The sequence below is a fragment of the Rattus rattus genome, chromosome 8, assembly GCF_011064425.1.
Source record: "Rattus rattus isolate New Zealand chromosome 8, Rrattus_CSIRO_v1, whole genome shotgun sequence".
Taxonomy (NCBI): Eukaryota; Metazoa; Chordata; class Mammalia; order Rodentia; family Muridae; genus Rattus; species Rattus rattus.
Genome location: NC_046161.1, coordinates 71,574,907 through 71,582,598, shown reverse-complemented (window position 1 = coordinate 71,582,598; position 7,692 = coordinate 71,574,907). Strand labels below are relative to the sequence as shown.

Below are 7,692 nucleotides of genomic sequence, written 5' to 3'. Positions count from 1 at the left end.
TGGGTATAATACAGATAGAAACAGTCTTAGAAAAAGAGATTTTCAAATCAATGTGTGTTTCTCAGTGGTTCTTTTGAATAAGGCAGAGAAAATGTAGAAAAGGCTCTGTCTTTAAGAAGAGCAGCAAACTAGGTATTTTAATCGGATTATGAATAATAGGCATAAATTTTAATAGCTTGAGAATATTCTAAGCATGCACAACGTAGACATCCAGTTTCTCATATAGATTTGTGGTCGCAAGTCCATAATTATTCATTAGGATGTCTTACCAATGGGACAATTATAGAATATTTCATGGTAATGTATTTTCTCATAACATCTCCCTATTCATTTTTCTTTTTAACTGTGTCTTGTTAGAGTTAATTGCCATCAAGTACTCATTATTGAAGAGAGCCAATGAAAAGGTTTTGTTGCTACTATTTCCGGAGCGTTACTTGTTAATTGTGACATGAATGTTGCTTCTGATTTATTCAGTATTCCTTGCAGGAAACTTTCTATAATAAAAAAGTGGTAAATCTCTGAATGCCAGGTGGCGGCATTACTATTTGGTTTTTAACAAGTTAATTTTGGTGGCAGTCAACATACAGCAAAGATAAAACTACCCTTTTCATTGGATGAGCTTAACTGTTCTGAAAACGTTGTTTCATTCATTTCTTTATTACTCAAAATGAACAAATGATTCCTTCTATGCCATGTGCTGCGATTTCACTGATAAAGATGCCTTGGGTGACCATTCTGATTACTCAGTGGGTGTGGGCCAACTTATACCTACGTTTCAATTTTCTTAGACTGTTGCTGTGTGTGTGTGTGTGTGTGTGTGTGTGTGTGTGTGTGTGTGTGTGCATGCCTCATGGGCAATGTTGGGTATTCTAGTGTGGTTTAACAACGGGGTTGCTCCTTGTAACACATTTGAGTTGCCTACTGTGCATTTAACCCTCCTACTTGGCACATCCAGGGCGACTCAATTATCATTGTCATTCATTTATTGGGTTCTTTTAACCAGCACTCTACAATAAGTCGATATCCAAAATACTCTTTGGAAACAATTATTTTTAAAAACACAGATAGGCAGGTGCTACAGGAAGTCCCTCAGTAATTGTCCCTCAGCTAGCGTCCACCTAAAGGGACTTCAGGCCAGGCTGCTCTGCGTTTCTGGACTCAGCGCCACTTCTGAGTCTTAAGGAATGACATTGCTAACTTATTTATTGTTAAGTGATTTATTTTTATTTCTCAGGGAATCAAAAAACTCTCCGAGAACCCACTAAAGAGACAGTAGGATCGTTCCTTCTGCACCGGGAATGGGAGAGTTCCCTGACTAAGATAATGTTGTCTGAAGAAAGGAGACTTTGCACATCTCCATGAGCAGTTAAGGGAATTCTGGCCTTATGTCAGATGAAGAGCTTCGCGCACTGTGAGAGAGAGCAAGAGTTACTTTCTCCGTGTTTCTCTTTCATACCAACAACCCCACCCTGACATAATTCTAGTCCCTTCTGTCTTAGAGCCAGGAACAAGTAAATAATAAAAAAAACTTGAAGAATTCATGGCCACTAAGTAAAGAAGAGAGGCTGTAATATCCTGTGAAGGGAGTGGGATCTGAAGTCCTACTATGCACCTGTAAAGGATGGTGAGACTGCAAAAAGGATGAACTGGGTGTTTTGATCCCATCCTCACCTGTCTATTAAAAATCCACATTAAGTGCCTGGATGCAGACGAGGACTTCCAAGTGCCGCTGACATGGTGGGTAGCTTCTTGGATCCTTCTCAAGGAGTCCAGCATTAGAAAAAAGTTGTGTTTAAGTGACCTTTGACAAATCACTTAACCTCTGCTTTCCTTATCTACAGAGTGAGAGGTTAGATTGGTTTTTCAAGGGAGGTTGTACTGTGCAGCATTCTATAAGTGTTTGAAAAATGTCCCCTTGCTACAGAGTCAGTAAATCCTTTGCAAATATTAAGCGATCTTGAGAAAGTTTATTTTTTTATATGCAAAATGTGTTGGTAGAAGTCATTGCTATTAAATAAATATTTTTTAAAATATAAAATTCGCAGTTCAGTACTCATGCAATGAATTGCATATTTTTGCAATTTTTTTCTTTTTCTTAATAGATTCAGGAATTTGATCATGGGAGAACATTGTGGAATAATGATGAGAGGAAAATTTAAAGGTCTCAGTATTTGTACAGAAAGATCAAAATAAAATAGAATTTTCTCATAATATTGGGGTTTTATCAGCAACGAAAACTTACTACACACAAGAAACTTGTTTTAAACGTCATTTCCAAAATGGCTTCTTCAGCCGTGACTCCTTCTGTTTTGTATTTTTTACACCCCCCCCACCCCCACGTGCAAAGTACCTGACACAGATACTCCGTTCGCTCCCTGCTTTAATTTTAGCCCCTCTGCATCACAGCAGGTTGAGGGGAAAAAAAAAACACGTAGAAGCACAAGAGTGGCAAAATCCTAGCCAGTGTTCGCGTTTCTTTTTTCTTGTTAGCAAAAGCAAGGGCTGGAGACGGTTAGAACCCAGGGGGAGTTAAGAAGTGAAACTGATAAGGATCCAGATTTCTGCTTTCTGGTTCAAATCCAGTTCTCGAAGCCATCCAGCCTTTTGAGAACCACTGCTAATTAAAGCAGTGTCTGCTGATAATGTAAGTCCGGGAGACGCGTTTGAATGGCTCTTTTGATGTAGCTGTGTGTGATGGCAAATACAGAAGCGAGGCAGATGGATTGCAGGCTGTAACTCAGCTTTCAAAGTGACATTTAGAGCGCACTGTATGAGGCGGCTTGCGGGGGGAGGGGGTGGGGGGTTCAAGTCGTCTTCATGGGAATTACAATTATGTGTAAGTTCAGTCGCCCCACGCACGATTCCCCACAGGGGATAGGGATGAGGAATAGACTATCTTTGCGATGGAAATACATTGCTACATGACCTTCATGAAAACAAGGAGATGATTTTTCAGATAATTTTTGGAGGATGGCTGTGGTTTAATTGCTGGCCTGTTGCAAGTGCTTTCTGCCTAAATATTTCCCTAGGGTCCTTTCGTGGGTTTTTCTGAGTTAAGTGAGCCTTTCCTTGCATGGGTGGCCTCTGGGCAACAACATCCTCCCACCTCTCCACCTGGTTCTATAAAATAGGCCCCGCGCCTTTGTAAATACCAGGATACAGTGGTCCAGGGATCGCCTGGTGATTTTAAGCACAGACTTGATAACCTTCATCTTAGAAGATCAAAGGGCCAGTAGGATTGCTTTTTCAAGCCTGTTGTAATTTCTCCAGGGATATCATGTCATAGTGTGAGGCTGAAGGCAGAAAATGTCAGCATGAATTAACAAGCTTATTGCAGAGAGTGGGGTTCTGTGGGCTCTGCCTGTGGGAAGTGAAATAAAAATCTTTGCCAATCCTGACTGTTTTTGCAGTTGAGCTCAGCTTCTCAGCTGGGAATTCCTGCAGACTTTGTCAGGCTGTCTGCTCTGCTTGCCTATAGGTACATCCATTCCATCCGTCCGTCCGTCTGTCCATCCATCCATCCATCCAGGTGCATGCAATCATTCCTCAGTCTAAACGAACTCATTCATCCACAGGGATGGCCGCCTAGCTACTGCTACTACTGTGTCTGAGATGCAGAATGAGGTGACCCCCAAGACTTCCACAGAATCCTCTTGTAAGTTCAGCGTCATCATGGAGGCTCGGGGATTTCTCTCCCTGACTGGGGCACCCTCAGGACTTAGAAAGTCCTCATTAGGGTCTCTTGCCTCAGCTCAGCTTCACCCCAGATCACTTCCACTTTCTTTTCCCCAGAAAATTACAGCACAGTTTTTCTTACTGACTTTCCTCTCCTGCCAGGTCTTTTGGTTGTGAGTTTAACTTTAAAACTTCTTTTGAGTGGCCAAGAGATACATGTTTCATCAGACATCTTCAACCAGAAGCTCCTTGATTTATTAAAATATTTTTTCTAAAAAATCCTCTCTCTCTCTCTCTCTCTCTCTCTCTCTCTCTCTGTCTGTCTGTCTGTCTCTGTCTCTGTCTGTGTATCTCTGTGTCTGTCTGTCTCCTCTCTCTCTCTCTCTCTCTCTCTCTCTCTCTCTCTGTCTCTCTCTGTCTCTCTCTCTCTGTGTCTCTCTGTCTCCTCTCTCTCTCTCTCTCTCTCTGTCTCTCTCTCTGTCTCTCTCTCTGTGTCTGTCTCTCTCTCTCTCTCTCTCTCTCTCTCTCTCTCTCTCTCTCTCTCTCTGTACAGAATATACATGAGTGCACGTGCCTGCAGAGGCCAGGAGAGGGAGCTAGAGAGACAGGCAGTTTGAGTCCTGGTATAGTCACTGGGAACCAAACTCTGGTCCTTTGCAAGAATAGCACATGCTCTTAACCTCAAATCCATCTGCCTACTTGCTCTGATTTATTTTTGTTAAGGTTTCTCTCAATGTTTTATTCATGTTGAAGATTCTTTGCAATCAATGGCTGATGAGTGTAAAATGGCATTTAAAATTTCTAATTGTAGGCTTTTGTTTGTTTCTTGAGATAGAGTAGTGATGTGTAGCTCATGCTGGCAAGGACCTTGTGTATCGCAGGCTTTGAATACAACATCCACTTGACTGTCCCTATGGCTGGGTTGTCGTAGGATATTCATATTCTCTATCAGGAAATGCTATGGTCAATGTGCCTCCTCAATTCATATGTTGAAACTAGTCGATGTGGTTCTACTGAGGACTGGGGTCTTCGGGTGAGAAGGTCTAAGCTGTGTGGAGGTGCGAGTCTAATTGAGCTGTGCGGTTGGAGACCTGATGAGTGACGTCAGGATCTTGTTAAAGACTTTGAGGGAAAGGAGACAGGATAGGGCCACTGTCCTTTTTGACTTTTTTCCATTTATTCATTTCTATGCGAGGACATATGGAGGTTTCCATCTCTACTAATAAATAAACCAAGCCATCTCCAGACGCAACACGTTTACTGCCTTGATCTTGAACTCCGAACTGCAGCCGGTGAGAAGGCAAACTCCGATGACGTATGTTTATGTTCTTAGTCATGTAACACACATGGACTAAGGCATTCTCAGCACCATGTGAAACCATTCTGTGAGCTATGTCATGTGGCATGCCAGAATACATAGATCTCAGAAGCTCGCACTCTATTTTCATGTCTTGGATTGACTCCTCCATTTCACCATCTCTCATCTCTTTGAATTGCTGGCCGTGGCTATATCCATTCTCTAATTGCTTGGTATGTTCTTCGCCTCTTCTTTAGGGGCCCTTATTTTGGGATCTGTGCTTTTCAATGGTGATATGATAGTTTTTAAAACGATGCTTTTATTTCCAAATTGGGATTTGTACACGGGGAGCTACTGACAGCTACTAGTTCCTAGGAGAATGACAGTCACTTCTCTTGAAGGGTGTGACCTCTGGTAGGTAGACCACTCTCCAGTGAAGACCACATGTCCAAGAGTATAAGAGCAGTGTAAACTATAGTTGATGAATGAAGGGAGAAACAAAAGAGGATACAAGTTGGACGGGAGGGGAAGGGATGGGTAGGACCAAAGTGTGTTGCACCGAAGTCTCAGAAAACCAATAAAAACAAGAAACAATGTGGGTGGTGTAACTGAAATGATCCATTTTAGAGGTTGCAAACTGACTTGTGTGGCTGTGATGTGCACGTGGTGGTGCCCATCTCACTATGAGGTTTTATAGGAAGGGATGAGGAGGAGAGGTAGAAAGCATCCTAGATCAGATGTGAGTGCACAGAATGTTCGAAAGATCTCAAACACACAATGAGCAACACTGCTTGATTCAACCTTTTATTAAAAGCCATTTTCTACAATGCTGAGGATCAAAGCCACACCGAGTTACCCTCCCCCACCAGCCCTCAGAGAGGTTCAAGCCCAGATCCTATTCATTTTTCCCTCTTCATCTATCACTTCTCTTCCTTTTACATGATGTTTTCCCAGGAAATGAACATTTCTCGTAGTCTTATTTTAAGAGAGTTTTCCTATGAAATATATAGTCTAACGAAGGACACAGGTAAGATTTTCCCTCCTTAGCTTTCCTGAAGTGTAATAGGTACAGAGACCCAACCATTCAACAATATGCTTTCAGGCAGGAAGTTTTACCCTAGAACATTCTTAGAAGCAAAGAAATATACATGTACTTAACTATAACAATGCTTTGCAATATTGTTCATAAAAATAATAAACGTGGTAGAAAATTGCTAATCTATGACAGCAATGCCTAAGGGGATTCGGGAGCATGGGTGTACCAGACTATGTTTTTATTATTTTGCTAGAGAATACAGCTTTTCTCCAAAGTAGAAGCATCATAGATCACCCGTGTCACAGACATTAGGTATTTGCCCAGGATAGCCCCATTTGCCAAACTGTACAAATCATTCTTTCTCTTTTTATTTATTCTCTGATACAATACATCCCAACTGCAATTTCCATTCTCTACATTCCTTCCAGTTCCCCCACAAATGCTCTCTCCCCCAGACCTCCGGTTCCTCTGCGTCTCTTCAGAAAAGGGCAGGATTCCCAAGGATGTCAACCAAACACAGCCCAACAAGATGCAATAGAACAAGCCCTCATATCAAGGCTGGATGTGGCAACCCAGTAGGAGGAAAAGGGTAGGAAGAACAGGCAGGAGTCAAGGACAGACTCCACCCCCCACTGTTAGGAGCCCCACAGATACCCCAAGCTAAACAAGCACAACATATATGCAGAGGACACGGCGCAGACCCATGCAGACTCCATGATTGTTGCTTCAGTCTCTGTGAGCCCCTGTAAGCCCTGCTTAGTTGACTCTGCAGGCCATGTTCTCCTGGTGATATCAGTCCCTCTGGCTCCTATAGTCCCAACTCTGCAATCTTAAGTGTTTACATCAGGATAATTCTGTGAGATAATTTTTATTTTTCAATTTGGCTGAAATTTCAAATAGCTGAGGATAATTATTTTGGTAATAAGCTCATATTTTGATGGCTGTGCTGATTGATGAGAGTGTATTAGGAAGGATTTCAAGGCCATCTGAGACATGGTGTGGAATTCATCTGGCAGCAGGTCTATAGAGGCCTTGAGGGCATTTATGCTTCTGCCTGTGTAAGGCCAGCCACGTGGAGAATGCAAATCTCCTTAAGGTTAGGGACCTTGTGTGCTTGGTACTTTATTATCCAAGTCAATGTGGACTGGTACTCTTAAAACTTTGAGCTGTGTAGACATGACATATATATATATATGCGCATGTATATGTATATGCGCATGTGTGTGTGTTTGTATGTGTGTGTGTGTGTACTATACTATATATAATTTGATACATTTTAGAGATCCCAATCTAAGCCTAAATAGCATACTCTTAAACACATATGCAAAGCTGTCTATTTGGCACATTTCCAGGACTGTTTTCAAAGGATGTTGAGGAGTCTCAGGAAGAGACATACCCCGAGGGAAGAGAAAGATGGGATACTTAGGGTTTTGTTCACGAAAAGCAGTGATCCACAAATATGAGAGTTGGCTTCTCATTCTGATTGCTCTCCAGCTCAGCCTCTCCAGTCATGGCTATGAGTACACACTGAGTTGTCTTTCATAGAATCTCCATAGCATGTGAAGAAGCAGAATACAAGTATGCTTGATGCTGCGGCACGGGAGAGTGCTGGACACCCCTGTGTGGATTGATGGCAGCAACTGTGGCATTGGCAGCACTGCAGGCTATTGGCACTAGCAGTTGC

At 42.3% G+C, this 7,692-nt stretch overlaps 1 protein-coding gene across 1 annotated transcript in view; it reads left to right on the top strand.

The window, feature by feature from the left end:
- The first annotated feature begins 2,513 nt into the window (after positions 1–2,513).
- Mlip (muscular LMNA interacting protein) overlaps positions 2,514–7,692 on the top strand; it is a 199,064-nt gene continuing 193,885 nt past the window's right edge. Inside the window, exon 1 of the mRNA XM_032911529.1 lies at positions 2,514–2,644. The gene's annotated coding sequence lies outside the window, so the exon portion shown is untranslated. The remainder of the gene's footprint in view (positions 2,645–7,692) is intronic.